The following is a 15,080-nucleotide window of genomic DNA, read 5'->3' on the forward strand; positions in this document are numbered from 1 at the left end:
GCAAAGTCACTTTTCGTAGCAGAGGGAAACTGGTAGAGAGGTCCACACTGATCAAGATATAGATTGTAAGTGGCCTAAAGGTTCCCAGTACCAAGTGGGACGCGGATGACTCTGTAGCGAAGACTTGGGGAACCCCTCCAAAGGGAAGTTGGAGAGAGGATGAGATGCTGAGGCCAGTACAAGTGGTACACAATTGTGTTTTCTGGGCAGGACAATGACATCTCACCCACAAGCTTGAAAGCAAAGACCACACCAGATAACATGTCTGAATGAAAGAAGGAAACTTTCCTAAGGCCCCACACCTAGATGGAAAGCTGTAGGCACTCAGTGGCTGTTGAGTAAGGGAGAACCTGCTTGCTTGCTTGTTTGTTTGTTTGTTTGTTTGTTTGTTTTGTTCTTGTTCAGGAAGGAGCTCCTATCATAATGATCAGATGTAAACAGATGAACAAAAGGCCAGTACTAATTGGACTCAGTAAGTCACACACACACACACACACACACACACACACACACACACACACACAATTATATAAGAAGAGATGCCGCTGGTTGATGGTGGCGCACACCTTTAATCCCAGCACTTGGGAGGCAGAGAGAGGCAGGTGAATTTCTGAGTTCAAGGCCAGCCTGGTCTACAGAGTGAGTTCCAGGACAGCCGGGGCTACACAGAAAACCTGTCTCAAAAAGTGAGAGGAGAGAGAGAGAGAGAGAGACCAATTCAGGGTGGGGGTGTTGGAACACACAGAAGGAGCCGAAATGTGCAGAGAAAGGAGAACGACTGGTGTAAGTACACTGTATTCCTGTGTGAAATTCTCGAATAATTTGTTAAGTTGAATCAAGGCTCTCGGAGAGTAATCCTGACTCTGAGATTCCCACTCACATGCGCATGATTCCCAGAGCACCTGAAGTCAAAGAGATGGTCTCCTGGTGCCTGGTTCCTTCCCTCCCCTAATGGGCTCTCCTCCTGACACCCTGGCTGGAAGCTTCTTCCCCCAGACTTTGTCATTTTCCAGGCTTTTGTTGTCCTCTCTCACACAGTATTCTGGATCCAAGGCCCCCGTAGAGAAGGACCCCTTTCTTGCTGTCCTGTTTTCCTCTGGGTAGTAGACACTGGGCCAGCTCTGTCGCTGACCAATCATGTGGCACTGGCCAGCTGACTCCACCTCTCTCCTCTTCTGCTTTTCAGATCTGTTTCCTCCTTCTTCTCCCCACCACCCCCACCCCTCACCCCCACCCTCACCCCACCCCCAGGACTTGTGGTCATCCATATTTGCCCTCGCTCTACATGTGGATGGCTTAGTAGCTCTGGCTGTCCTGATCTCCTCTACATTCGTGTTTGAAAGGTTGCCTGGTCACAGATAAGGCAAACAGTTTAAATAAAGGGAACATGTAAAAGGAGCACCTTGCTAGGCCGTGCAGAGCAGAAGTGGGCAGAGACAAAGAAGCCTCATTCAATCTTCACTGTCTTTGCGCGGTGATTTGGGCCCATTGTGAAATTAAGAAAACTGGTTTGCCAAAGGCGGAACTGTTATCCACTTAGGCACAAGGCTCCCTGGGGCAGGCCTCATGCTCTGTCTCCCAAAGGGCCTGAGGGAAGTCATTTTGCTTGTTCAGAAAGAGTAAGGAAGGGGGGGGAGAAGAGGAAATACAGCTCCAAGAATGCTGAATTGGCTCTCTGCGGGATGCTGCCGGCTGCTGCTTCACAGTAGAGATGCCAAACCGGGCCTAGACCCACCCTGTCAGCAGCAGCGCTCTTGTCACAGCAGATCCGCCAATACAGCCTGCGCCTCCGAGGAATCCTTGTTTATTTGTATTTCGTTCTAAGAAGAGACTGGCCCAGATCCAGGAAAGCCACTCCACGAAGCGGCGCCCCTCTCGAGCAGCTTCCGATTGATTCTAAACACTACATGCCTGGAATAGTCAAACCAAGACGCTTTTTATCTCCTCACGTAGGTTCTCGCTTACTAACACCCAAGAGGAACGATGCTCTCCTGGGGATTTTGGCAAAGTAAAGCGCGGGCCTGCGGACAGCCGTTCCGCGTGTCGCCGCGCGGTGGCGGAAGCAGCACAGCAAAGGGGTTCAGCGAGGAAGCAAATAACTAAACCGTGATTCTGCGCCCTGGGACCTGGGTCGTCCCCGTGTGCAAAGGGTCGCCCAGAAGGAAGAAGGGGAAGGAAAAAGGACTGTGGCGTCCCATGAGAATGGAGAATGATGGTAGTATGTTCCAAAGATGCGTTTTGTTTTGTTTTCTCTGGCTAACACCGGAAATAGAAGCAGCAGAAAAGGGACTGGAAGGATTCTCCCTCTGGCACGGTGCAACAGAAGCTGATCTTTGATTGAAATTCTCTGTTACCGTTGTGTATGAGGCTTAATCGCTCAAGGAAGCTGCGGCTTCTCCCATCCACTTTCTCCCATATTCTCCCAAAAGTATATGTCCCAGTTAACTACTCTCTAAAATTCAGTTCTGGGGTCCCCAATCCAAGATTTCTTTATCAGTGTGGGCTGTGTGTCCAAGCCATCGTCTTGCCCATACATCAGCATTGCCTCTATGCACCGCCCCTTCCTACCCCCACCTACAGAGTGCCTTTTCTAGTCAGCTGGTTCCCTTTGGCATACTCTTTATTTCATCTTTTGAAGAAGGGTTGCCTATCCATATTGAATTCGTTGAACCCTATGTTCGGAAGCAAGGCAACAATGTTCAGTCTTGTCCTAATGCCCACTGGCATCCTATATAATTCATTCTGTCCTGATTATCTTGTTAGGCAGATGAGACAATTGGGGCTCCACAGCTAAAGTAAGTGGTAAGTAGAAAGGAGCCCCCCTCTCCATGTCCAGATAACTCACGCACTTGCCTTTGCCCTCAGAGAGGGGCAGCATTGTCATCAGGTTCTTCTGACCAGTTATGGCTAGGACTTCATTTCCTAAGCAGGATGAAGCTATGTTCTGGCATATTCTGAGAGGTTCTGGACAAGTGGATCTATATCCCCAACACTCCATCCCGACTATCACAATCATACTCCATCTCCTCTCTCTCTCTCTCTCTCTCTCTCTCTCTCTCTCTCTCTCTCTCTCTCTCTCTCACTCACTCTCCCTCTCTCTCTCCCTCTCGTGTTCTGCTACATGCCACCTGTCTAAGTGTTCTGGAAGGCCAGAGAAGGCCATGATATCCCCTGGAGCTGGAGTTACAGTTGGTTGTGAGGTTGCCCAGTGTGGATTCTGTGAATCAAACTAATGTCCTGTGCAAGAATAACAAGTGCTCTTATCTGCTGACCCATCTCTGTAGCCCCCTTTCACTCACTTGTAAAGTATTGTTAGTAAAATATTACTCTGTGAAATTAAAGATTAGATACAAAGCATATACGGTGCTGCATCTGCAGTAGAGTTTGTTTAGGAGGTGCTGTCTATCATTGTCCCCTGACTTATGTTACCAGGTATTCAGAATTACTCATTCTGTAACTGAAAAGAGATGCAGCCAAAATCCAGCAGTTCTGTGGAGTTACTAAATAAACAGTACAATTCAAAACCATGTGGCTGAGAACATTAACTACACAGGGATAATTGAAGGATTAAAACCTAAGAAACTTTAAAGTAGCTCATTCTTTGACAACATCCCAATAAAGGCATGTCCCATGACCCTGGCCCTGGTATATTCCTGTCTCCACAGACCTAGATGGAAGAAGTTGGTCTCCAAGGAACTTTCTCTAGTTTTCCAAGAATGTGGGACCTCATGGTTGGTTTCAGTATGTGTGTTCATGTCTCTCTGCTCAGCCCACAATTGGGCTGGCTCTGCCAGAGCGTCATTTTCATGATTTGGTGCCACACCCTGGGCTTATATGTTAATAACCTATACCAAGTTAATAACTTAAACCTAATCAAGACTCTCCCCAGCAGTTGTAGAGCAGGGCTAAGAACCATGTGTTTTAGGTAATCCTGAATGGAGAGCTTAGGTAACTATGACCCATCAGTTCACCAGTCCAGAGTGTCTGAAATGGACCATGAGGTGAGGGCTGACAGATGGAGTATGGACCAGGTTTAGAAAACCATTAATAGATCACATTAAAGAGTAGTTGTGGTTTTAAGGTCACCTCAAACATCTCTATTCTAAAGGAGCCATGTGCCAATGTTTTTGTGAGACTATTCCATCTCTTATAAAACTCACCTCATTAGCTCTTATGGTCTACAGTGGAGCTTAAAGCACCAATCAGAGAGGACCTATTTTTGGTGGAAACTGTAACACACAACACAGTGCCTTACTTAGATTTTGCTACCACAAATATCCATATGTGCCCTGCTACATTAAATCGCCTCAGAAAGATCAGATAGCTTGCTCAGGGTTACAGAGCAAGTTCACAATAACAGTCGTTAACAGCCAAGCCCTTGCATGCTGTGGGATCTGAGACGTATGCTCTGCATGGCTCATTCATCTTGTCCTCACAACAAGCCTTCAGTGAGAGTTCATTTATCATCTGAACACATCCCTGTCTGTCTCCTGCGGAGCTCAGGAACTGAACTGTAGCCACCTACGGAGTTTGACCTGGACTCAGTTCTTTCTGAAGGCTGCACTCTTTTGACTGCATCTCCACTGCATATCCTCCAACATCACTGCACATTTTTCACTACCATCAATTTGAGAAATAGCCATCACACAGTTAGTAGTTGCTTTTGTGCACTTCTGGATCTCATGCTCTGTGTGAAAATTGTTAGGATTTTACTGATATGCGAACAATGTTGGAAGCAAAACTTTTCAGCTTCATTCCTAGTTGAAAAGTTGGAAGCCACCGATTCACAATGAGCAGATCCTCAGAAGGAAAGACAGTTTGTTCACACACACGGGGAAGCACTTGGGAATGAGCAGTTCACTGAATAACCACAAGTAAAGGTTAACACGTTGACTTAAAAGGACTGAAGACAAAAATTCGGTAGATGAGAACTGAATGAGGTTTGTTAGCATTTTTTTTTTCAGTGTTCCAACACCAGAGATCAGTTGCTGCCCTGCCTAGAGAATCCTCCGACTATGTGGGAGGAAAGTTGAAGGAACTGACTCTACTTTAGACAAAGAGTCTTTGAGATGAGGTATTTTTGTTATTATTGTTATCACCCATCACTGGTTCTTTGGTTGATTGGCTGGTTGGTTTTTGTTTTGTTTTGTTTTGTTTTGCTTTGTCCTTTGTTTGTTTGTCCCTTTAAGAAGACCTCAACTTTTCCTACATTTCAAACTTTCCTACATTTCAAGTAATTTCAGACAAAATTCTGGGCTGAATGTTGCAGAGAAAAGACACAGGTTAGAGCTGAGCGCTCGGCACAGGAACAGATGAGCACCGAGTGGAGTGAAACTGAAGTCACAGATGAAAGGCAGGTGCAGGCAAGCATCTCTGGGTCCGAGGACAGCCAGTTGAAAGGTCTAGCTGGGCTGAACTTGGTCCTAAATAGTGAAGTGAGGTCAGTGGGTCAGTCTGATTGGCTTTCCCAGATCTCACTTTTAAAGTCTTTAGCAATCACAGGCATCAAAGTCAATATCACAGAATATGGGAGATGTGGGCTTCTGTGAGCACATACCTTTAGGGTGTGACTACAGGCATGGAGACTGTCTCGGTCTAAGCCACTTGTACAAGCTCTGAAGCTGCCCGGATGCAGTCTAGAGAGATCCTTTAGGTTCTTGGTGAGTTTCTTGTACACAAGACAATGTGGTAATCTATGAACTAAGGTTTTAGTCTCAGTGACATGAAGTCAGAGAGGAGTGAGGCAAGTAGGAAATATTAAAGCATTATTGCCAGCTATTGAAGGAAACTAGAAGTATTTAAAATGTAGAAGAAAGTGACAAAGACAGAAGGATCTAATCCTGCTTACTAACTCTGTAGGATCTCAAAGATAACAAAAGAAATGAGCTCTGCTCATTCCGTGGGGTGTCTTATTTTCTTTTGAAACACGTAATATTCTCTGTAGTTCTTTCTCTCCTTGATCAAACTAATGAAAGCAAAAGTATCATTCTGAACATAATAAGCAATTAGACGATGTCCAATTAAAATACTAAGGATGGTGAGTGACCACACAGTTTGCTTTGGTAACTTGGTCTATGCAATCTTTAGTGGGACTTTTAAATGGGACTCTAGTCTAGAAACCAAGCCATGTACATGGCTCTGAATTTCTTATGATACCCACAGTTCTAAGCAAAAGTCTCTGCTGTTAAAACTCTCCTCCACACACAAAGATTCTTTACCTGCTAGTACTTGGCCCTCCTGACTCACCTGTGAACAAGGAACCCTGAAGTCCAATACCCAACAGTTTTGTAAGCATTGGCCCCATAAAGTCAACCTTAGTTACTTAAAACTGTCAAGTTCTGTCTGATTTCATACACATTACTCTTCAGTGTAGCATTTTAGTCAATGACTTTATTACTTAACCATTGTTTCTATCACAAGGAAAGAGATTGTTCTATGCAAATAACTAAGTTGTAGTAAATAAAGACCTGGTCAAAAAGAATTCCCAGTTCTGGAAGAGCAAGAAGGTAAATATTTTGTTTCTGTTCACAAAGCCTAGTTTACTAAATCATTATAAATTATAGATAAGAGAGAACCAGAGTCCTCAGATCCCTCCAGAATGCATTAAAGAGCCATCAATGTGTCCACAAATCCATAAGGATTTAGACATACTTCATCCATCCACATGATTTCATGTTACTAATCATTGCTATTCTTCGTATTGGTAGAATGTTGTGAAGTCATTAACTTCTCTTGAGTTTGGGGAATCTTCATGCAGACTGGTGGCACCGTGTCAATGTGCTGAGGTTGTGTCCTCAGAAATCTGTGCATCATAGTTCTTGCCACAATTATTTCCATGAGTTTCTGAGATGAATATTTTACTGAAGAAAGAGCCTTTGGGATTATAGATGATTACAGAGGCTTTTGGAATTGCACCAGGCTAGATCTATATACTTTTCAACTGCATGCAAATGAAGAAATTTTAAAAGGCTAAAATTCCTGTGAAAGTTCACAAGATTTTAAATCAGCACAAGTTAGAGCTAGAAGATGACTGAGTTGATGACTGCCTGAAGACATGAATTCAGGTGTGGAAGCTGTTGGCTGTCACCAACCACAGGGGACATGAAACAATTAGCTTCTTGAAGCTCTTTCACCAACCAGTCTAACTGAATTGATAAGCACCAGGTTCAATGAGAGACTGTCTCAGAAAATAAGATGCAAAGCAAACAAGAAAGACTCAATCTCAACCTCTGGTCTCCACATGTATGTGTGCACTTAGACATGAACAGGAACACACGCACACAAACACACACTCTTAACACAACATATAGCACAGCTTACAAGAAAATTTGGTTGTTTCTGGTACTTATAACTTATTAAACATCAACTAGAGTGAGTATAGCATTATTCTGAAACATCCCATGAGTACTGAATGTATTGTTAAGAATGTGTATTAGGTGCTGGAGAGATGGCTCAGAGGTTAAGAGTACTGACAGCTCTTCCAGAGGTTCTGAGTTCAATTCCCAACAACCACAAGGTGGCTCACAGCCATCTGTAATAAGATCTGATGCCCTTTTCTGGTGTGTCTGAAGACAGCTACAGTGTACTCACATAAATAAAATAAATAAATCTTAAAAAAAAAAAAACAGAAAATGTGGTACATTTACACAGTGGAGTACTATTCAGCTATTAAAAACAATGAATTTAGCCGGGCCTGGTGGCACATGCTTTTAATCCCAGCACTTGGGAGGCAGAGGCAGGCAGATCTCTGAGTCCGAGACCAGCCTGGTCTACAGAGTGAGATCCAGGATAGCCAGGCCTACACAGAGAAACCCTGTCTCAAAAAAACAAACAAACAAAACAAAAACAAAAAGCAAAAAACAAAAAACCCCCAAACCAATGAATTTATGAAATTCTTAGGCAAATGGATGTATCTGGAGGATATCATCCTGAGTGAGGTAACCCAATCACAAAAGAAGTCACTTGATATGCACTCACTGATAAGTGGATATTAGCCCAGAAACCTAGAATACTCAAGATAGAATTTGCAAAACACAAGAAAAATCAAGACTAAGGAAGACCAACATGTGGATACTTCATTCCTCCCTAGAACAGGGAACAAAATACCCATGGAAGGAGTTACAGAGACAAAGTTTGGAGCTAAGACAAAAGGATGGACCATCCAGAGACTGCCCCACCCAGGGATCCATCCCATAATCAGCCACCAAACCCAGACACTATTGCATATGCCAGCAAGATTTAACTGAAAGGACCTGATATAGCTGTCTCTTGTGAGGCTATGCCAGTGCCTGGCAAACACAGAAGTGGATGCTCATTTTCATCTATTGGATGGAACACAAGGCCCCCAATGGAGAAGCAAGAGAAAGTACTCAAGGAGCTGAAGGGGTCTGCAATCCTATAGGTGGAACAACAATATGAACTAACCAGTACCCTCAGAGCTCGTGTCTCTAGCTGGATATGTAGCAGAAAATGGCCTAGTTGGCCATCAGTGGAAAGAGAGGTTCCTTGGTCTTGCAAACTTTATATGCCCCAGTACAGGGAAAACACCAGGGCCAAGAAGCGGGAGTGGGTGGGGAGGGGAGCAGGGCGGGGGGAGGGTATAGGGGACTTTTGGGATAGCATTTGAAATGTAAATGAAGAAAATATCTAATAAAAATTTTTTAAAAATAAATATTAAGGAAAAATTTTAAAAGAATGTTCATTAAATTTGAGAAATTTAATTCTGAAAGCATATGTACTATTAACATTTTGCCTGTATACACTGACCTAGGGAAGGTTATGCAGCTCTTCTTATTGGGAAATGTTTCCTATGCTGTTTAACCTTGGTAATTACATCATATCACTTCTGTCTCCAAGAATTTTAAGGCTTTTCAGAGATTCTTAGAGAAATACTAAAGTTAGTCTGAAATCTAATGTTCTAATAAAACTTGATATTAGGAGAAAGCAGATCACAATGTATCTATATTCAAAATGTATATAATATATTTGTATTCTATAACAGCAAAATGTCAACAAGTATCTACAAGTTTGAATTTTGATTTATAGGGCACTGTGAAATCATTCACACTTATCTATTTAGCCAAAGTGACAAGAATATTTTAAAAGTATGTTTAAAGTGACATGTATATTTTAAAAAATTAGAAACTTATCTGCCTTAGAAAGTGAGACAACTTAGTTCTCTCAGGCACATAATCAAGTCATCATGACAGGTAGGAAATTATACAAACAAATAAAATCTGAGTTTTGACAATTGGACACAAGCTAGGATCATCTTGGAAGAGATAACCTCAATTGTTAAAATGTCTCTATTAGACTTGCCTGTAGACAAGTTTGTGGATCATATTCTTGGTAGTTATTATGGGGGAGGGGGGTTCTACTGTGTATGGTACCATCCCTGGACAAGTGGTTCTAAGTTGTGTAAGAAAGCAATCTGAGCAAACCAGGTGAGAGGAAGCTCATTTGTGGTCTCTGCTTCAGATTCTGCCTCCAGGTTCCAGCCTTGATTTTTGTGTCCTGACTTTCCTGGAAGATAGACTGTAATCTGTAAGCTGAAATGAAACTTTCCCTCCTCAAACTGTTTTTAGTGGTGGTGTTTTTATCACAGAATAGAAAGGAAACTAGAACAGTGTTTCCCATACAGATTACTCAAACCGTTAATAAACAAATAAACTAACAAAGCAAACAAACAAACCTTTTACAAATTCTTTATTAAGAACATGCCGAGACTCCAGCACCGGGGTTCCTTGCCCGCTGAGTCTACGGACACCCGCAAGGACCCACACAGGATCCCCCACAGGATCCTAAGACCTCTGGTGAGTGGAACACAGCATCTGCTCCAATCCAATTGCGCGGGACCTGAGACTGCATTAACTAGGGAAGCAGGTAACCCGGCCTGATCAGGGGCACAAGTCCCTTCCGCTCCACTCCAGCACTGGAGTTCCTTGCGCACGGAGTTTCTGGACACCCCCAAGGTCCTCTCAGGACCCTCCACGGGATCTTAAGACCTCTGGTGAGTGGAACACAACTTCTGCCAGGAGGCAGGTTCAAACACCAGATATCTGGGCACTTTCCCTGCACGAATAGAGCTTGCCTGCAGAGAGTACTCTGAACACTGAAACTAAGGAGAGAGCTAGTCTCCCAGGTCTGCTGATAGAGGCTAACATATTCACCTGAGGAACAAGCTCTAACCAGAGACAACTATAATAACTAGCTCCAGAGATTACCAGATGGCAAAAGGCAAACGTAAGAATCCCACTAACAGAAATCAAGACCACTCACCATCATGAGAACGCAGCACTCCCACCCCACCTAGTCCTGGGCACCCCAACACAACCGAAAAGCTAGACCCATATTTAAAAGCATATCTCATGATGATGGTAGAGGACATCAAAAAGGACTTTAATAACTCACTTAATGAAATGCAGGAACACACAGCTAAACAGGAAAAAGACCTTAAAGAGGAAACACAAAAATCCCTTAAAGAATTGCAGAAAAACACGACCAAACAGGTGATGGAATTGAATAAAACCATCCAAGACCTAAAAAGGGAAGTAGACACAATAAAGAAAACCCAAAGTGAGGCAACACTGGAGATAGAAACCCTAGGAAAGAAATCTGGAACCATAGATGCAAGCACCAGCAACAGAATACAAGAGATGGAAGAGAGAATCTCAGGTGCAGAAGATTCCCTAGAGAACATCAGCACAACAATCAAAGAAAATACAAAGCGCAAAAGGATCCTAACTCAAAACATCCAGGAAATACAGGACACAATGAGAAAACCAAACCTACGGATAATAGGAGTTGATGAGAATGAAGATTTTCAACTTAAAGGGCCAGCAAATATCTTCAACAAAATTATAGAAGAAAACTTCCCAAACCTAAAGAATAACATGCCCATGAACATACAAGAAGCCTAAAGAACTCCAAATAGACTGGACCAGAAAAGAAATTCCTCCCAACACATAATAATCAGAACAACAAATGCACTAAATAAAGATAGAATATTAAAAGCAGTAAGGGAGAAAGGTCAAGTAACATATAAAGGCAGGCCTATCAGAATTACACCAGACTTTTCACCAGAGACTATGAAAGCCAGAAGAACCTGGACAGATGTTATACAGACAGTAAGAGAACACAAATGCCAGCCCAGGTTACTATACCTGGCCAAACTCTCAATTACCATAGATGGAGAAACCAAAGTATTCCACGACAAAACCAAATTCACACATTATCTTTCCATGAATCCAGCCCTTCAAAGGATAATAACAGAAAAAAACCAATACAAGGACGGAAATCACGCCCTAGAAAAAGCAAGAAAGTAATCCCTCAACAAACCAAAAAGAAGACAGCCACAAGAACAGAATGCCAACTCTAACAACAAAAATAAAAGGAAGCAACAATTACTTTTCCTTAATATCTCTTAATATCAATGGACTCAATTCCCCAATAAAAAGACATAGACTAACAGACTGGCTACACAAACAGGACCCAACAAAGTGTGGACACTTTGCCCCTTCTTAGAATTGGAAACAATCACCCATGGAAAGAGTTACAGAGACAAAGTTTGGAGCTGAGACAAAAGGATGAACCATCTAGAGACTGCCATATCCAGGGATCCATCCCATAATTAGCCTCCAAACGATGATACCATTGCATACACTAGCAAGCGTTTGCTGAAAGGACCCTGATATAGCTGTCTCTTGTGAGTCTATGCCGGGGCCTAGCAAACACAGAAGTGGATGCTCACAGTCAGCTATTGGATGAATCACAGGGCCCCCAATGGAGGAGCTAGAGAAAGTATCCAAGGAGCTAAAGAGATCTGCAACCCTGTAGGTGAAACAACATTATGAACTAACCAGTACCCCGGAGCTCTTGACTCTAGCTGCATATGTATCAAAAGATGGCCTAGTCAGCCATCACTGGAAAGAGAGGCCCATTGGACACGCAAACTTTATATGCCCCAGTACAGGGGAGCACCAGGGCCAAAAAATGGGAATGGGTGGGTAGGGAAGTAGGGGGGAGGGTATGGGGGACTTTTGGGATAGCATTGGAAATGTAATTGAGGAAAATATGTAATAAAAAAATATTAAAAAAAAATGAACACACCAATTACCCAGGAAAACTTTGTAAAACATGGGGTAGGACACACAGTAAGCAGGACACTTTCACTTTATACCCCAGCACCATAGGTATTAAAAATCACTTTTAAAAAAATCTTAAAAGTAAATGTATACTTGGATACATAAAAGTAATGTAATCAGACTTAGATAATTTGGACTACACAAAATATAATTGCTTTTGGAAACCTTTAGGTTTCCACATCTATTCAGGGTTCATTCTACGTGTCTTTCCTTATCATTTTAGAAATACTACTCATTACTTTAGAACAAAGCTCTCTCCTTAGAAAAGCATACCCTACATTGCTTACATACTCCCTTTTTTAATGTGTTCTGGCTTTTTATGAATGGTTTTAGTTAGCAGGCAAAAACAATGACATTTCATGCATATATATCATACTTTGCTCATTTCAACCTTTTTGTCAACCTTCTTCTGTTTCCCCCTTTTTCTCTTTTTGGTCTCCTTCTCTCTTCAAATAGATATGCCTCCCTCTGCTTTCATCTCATGTGTACACATATGGTGTGTCTGTGTATTTAAATTTGGATTCCACATATTTGAAAAACACATGGTATTTATCTTTGAGTCTGACTTATTTTGCTTAACATAAAGATCCCCAGTTCTATCTGCCACAGCACATGTAGATCCAAGGATTGGCTTGACTATGGCTGTGAGACAATAAAGGAAAGACAACTAGACACTCAGAAGAGCTCTGATGGAGAAGCCATGGCATCCTAGCAGTCCAACATGTTTATTATGTACAATTGAACAGGGAAGTGGGTTACTGCAATATACCCGAACAAGGATATAGGATTATTACATATAGATAAATAAGGAGGCAAGGTTATTATATACAACTGAATGAAGAAGCAAGATTAGCTAATCTCAGTAGGAGTAGTTTTTATAGGAAAGTAGTATTCAGGGTATAAAAGCTCTAAGAGAAAAAGATATGATAGACATTTTCTGTACACACTTTCAACATTTGCACTCAGGCCAAAGGAAGGCTTGGCCATACCTCTGGACCTCGTCCAAGGAAGGCTTTGCTAAGTTCCCGTGGGTCTGAGGCACTGAGGTCCTGGACATGACCATGTCAATGCCAACAATAGACATCCACTCAGACCTTCACTCACTTCCTACCTCTCTCCATTTTCCTGCAAATGATAGAATTTTTTATAGCTTTAAAACTTCGCTATATGCATATATGCACATTTTAAGATCCATCCATCTGCTGGCAAGCTTCTCTGATGATACCATATATTGGCTAGTTTATAAATAGTGCTGTGGTAGATGAAGTCTGAGGTGTGCTGACTTAAAGTCCTTCAACACACATACCATAGAGTTGGACTTTTCAAATAGCAGTATCATCTTCATTGATCCTTACCGGTTTCCTTTAGGTATACTCATTCTGAGTGTAACTCATGTCTACCATCAGTTATATTGACTTGCATGAGCAGTCACATTGTGGCATGTTGTCATATACAGCACTCTCTGTAAGCATCCTGTGTCACAAGGTCTATAGCCTTCTTTATACATTTCAATATAACTTATAAAAACATCTATAACTAGAACCAAATATATTTAGTCTCTCTGTAAAAGGAAGATGTAAAAAGAATTAAAGTTTAAATTTATGTTTAGTAATAAATATTTTAACAGTGTCTTACTTGAAAATGTATAAATGATTTAGTAAATACCTGCTATTTGGTATAAGTTTAAAATTGGAAGTCATTAACATATTGTGGGAATTGTTTTGACACACAAACTATAAAGTGGTGATTACTTAAGAGTCCATTAATATCAACTTAATTCATATTTTTAACTATTATAGTTGGGTTATTTATAAACATTTCATTAGATATTAAAAACCCAACTCCCATCATTCTATGTTAGTTCCTGCTCTTTTTTGTAATACAAGCAGGTGAGGTTGCCAATGCCATTGCCATTGTTTTCTCCACTTCCTATTTGTGGGTTGAGATGAAAGCTTTCAACTGTCTTAGCACCATGTCTGCTTGCTGGCTGCCATGATCCCCACCATGATGGTGGACTCTTGCTCCTCTGGAACTGCAGGCCCCAAACAAAAGTTTCCTTCTATAAGTTGCCTTGGTCACATTTTATCATGCTAATAGAAAAATAGCTTAGACACCTGTCTTCATTATAAAACTTTAGTCCCAAATCACACATTAACAGAGAAATGAAAAACTCACTAGTTAATTAATGTAAAATTTAGTCTTTTTCTTTGCTCTGATTAATTTTTGCACTGCTCATAAATTGTTATCTGTTCAATATAAATGTAAGTTTAAATTTACATTGTTTTTTCTCTTTCCCTTTATAAAAAGACTAAATATATTTGAGTCTAACAATAGATTTTTCTGGTGGTTGATATTCCTAATGAACAATATTTGGTTCCCCACAAGAACTTCCACTTCCCCTACCATGTGAGTTAGTTTCTGTCTGAGGACTACTATCACTGTGATGGAACACCGTGACTAAAGCACCCTGGGGGAAGAGATGGCTTACACTTACACATCACTGTTCATCTTGAAGAAAATCAAGACAGGAACTCAAATGGGGAAGGAACCTGGAGGCAGGAGCTGCTGTAGAGGCCAGGGTGGAGTGCTGCTTACTGGCTTAGCCTGCACCCAGCTCAGGGACAGCACTACCCACAATGGGCTGGGCCCTCCCCCATCAATCACTAATTAATAAAATGTTCTACAGGTTTGCCTACAGATCAGCCTTACAGAGGCATTTTCTCAATTGATGTTCCCTCTTCTCAGATGATTCTAGCTTGTGTTAAGTTGACATCAAACTAACCAACACAACTGATAACTTGTCAGCTTGACACACAAACACATCACTGTTATGCAACAACTTTCTCTTTCTTGGTCATCTCCAAGATCACACATTAATTTTAAAAAATCACAATATAAAACATTTTTAAAAGTTCCATAGCTTTACAAATGCAAACA

The sequence above is a fragment of the Mus caroli genome, unplaced genomic scaffold (genome assembly GCF_978045245.1).
Source record: "Mus caroli unplaced genomic scaffold, Mus_caroli_1 scaffold_15, whole genome shotgun sequence".
In the NCBI taxonomy this organism is placed as follows: Eukaryota; Metazoa; Chordata; class Mammalia; order Rodentia; family Muridae; genus Mus; species Mus caroli.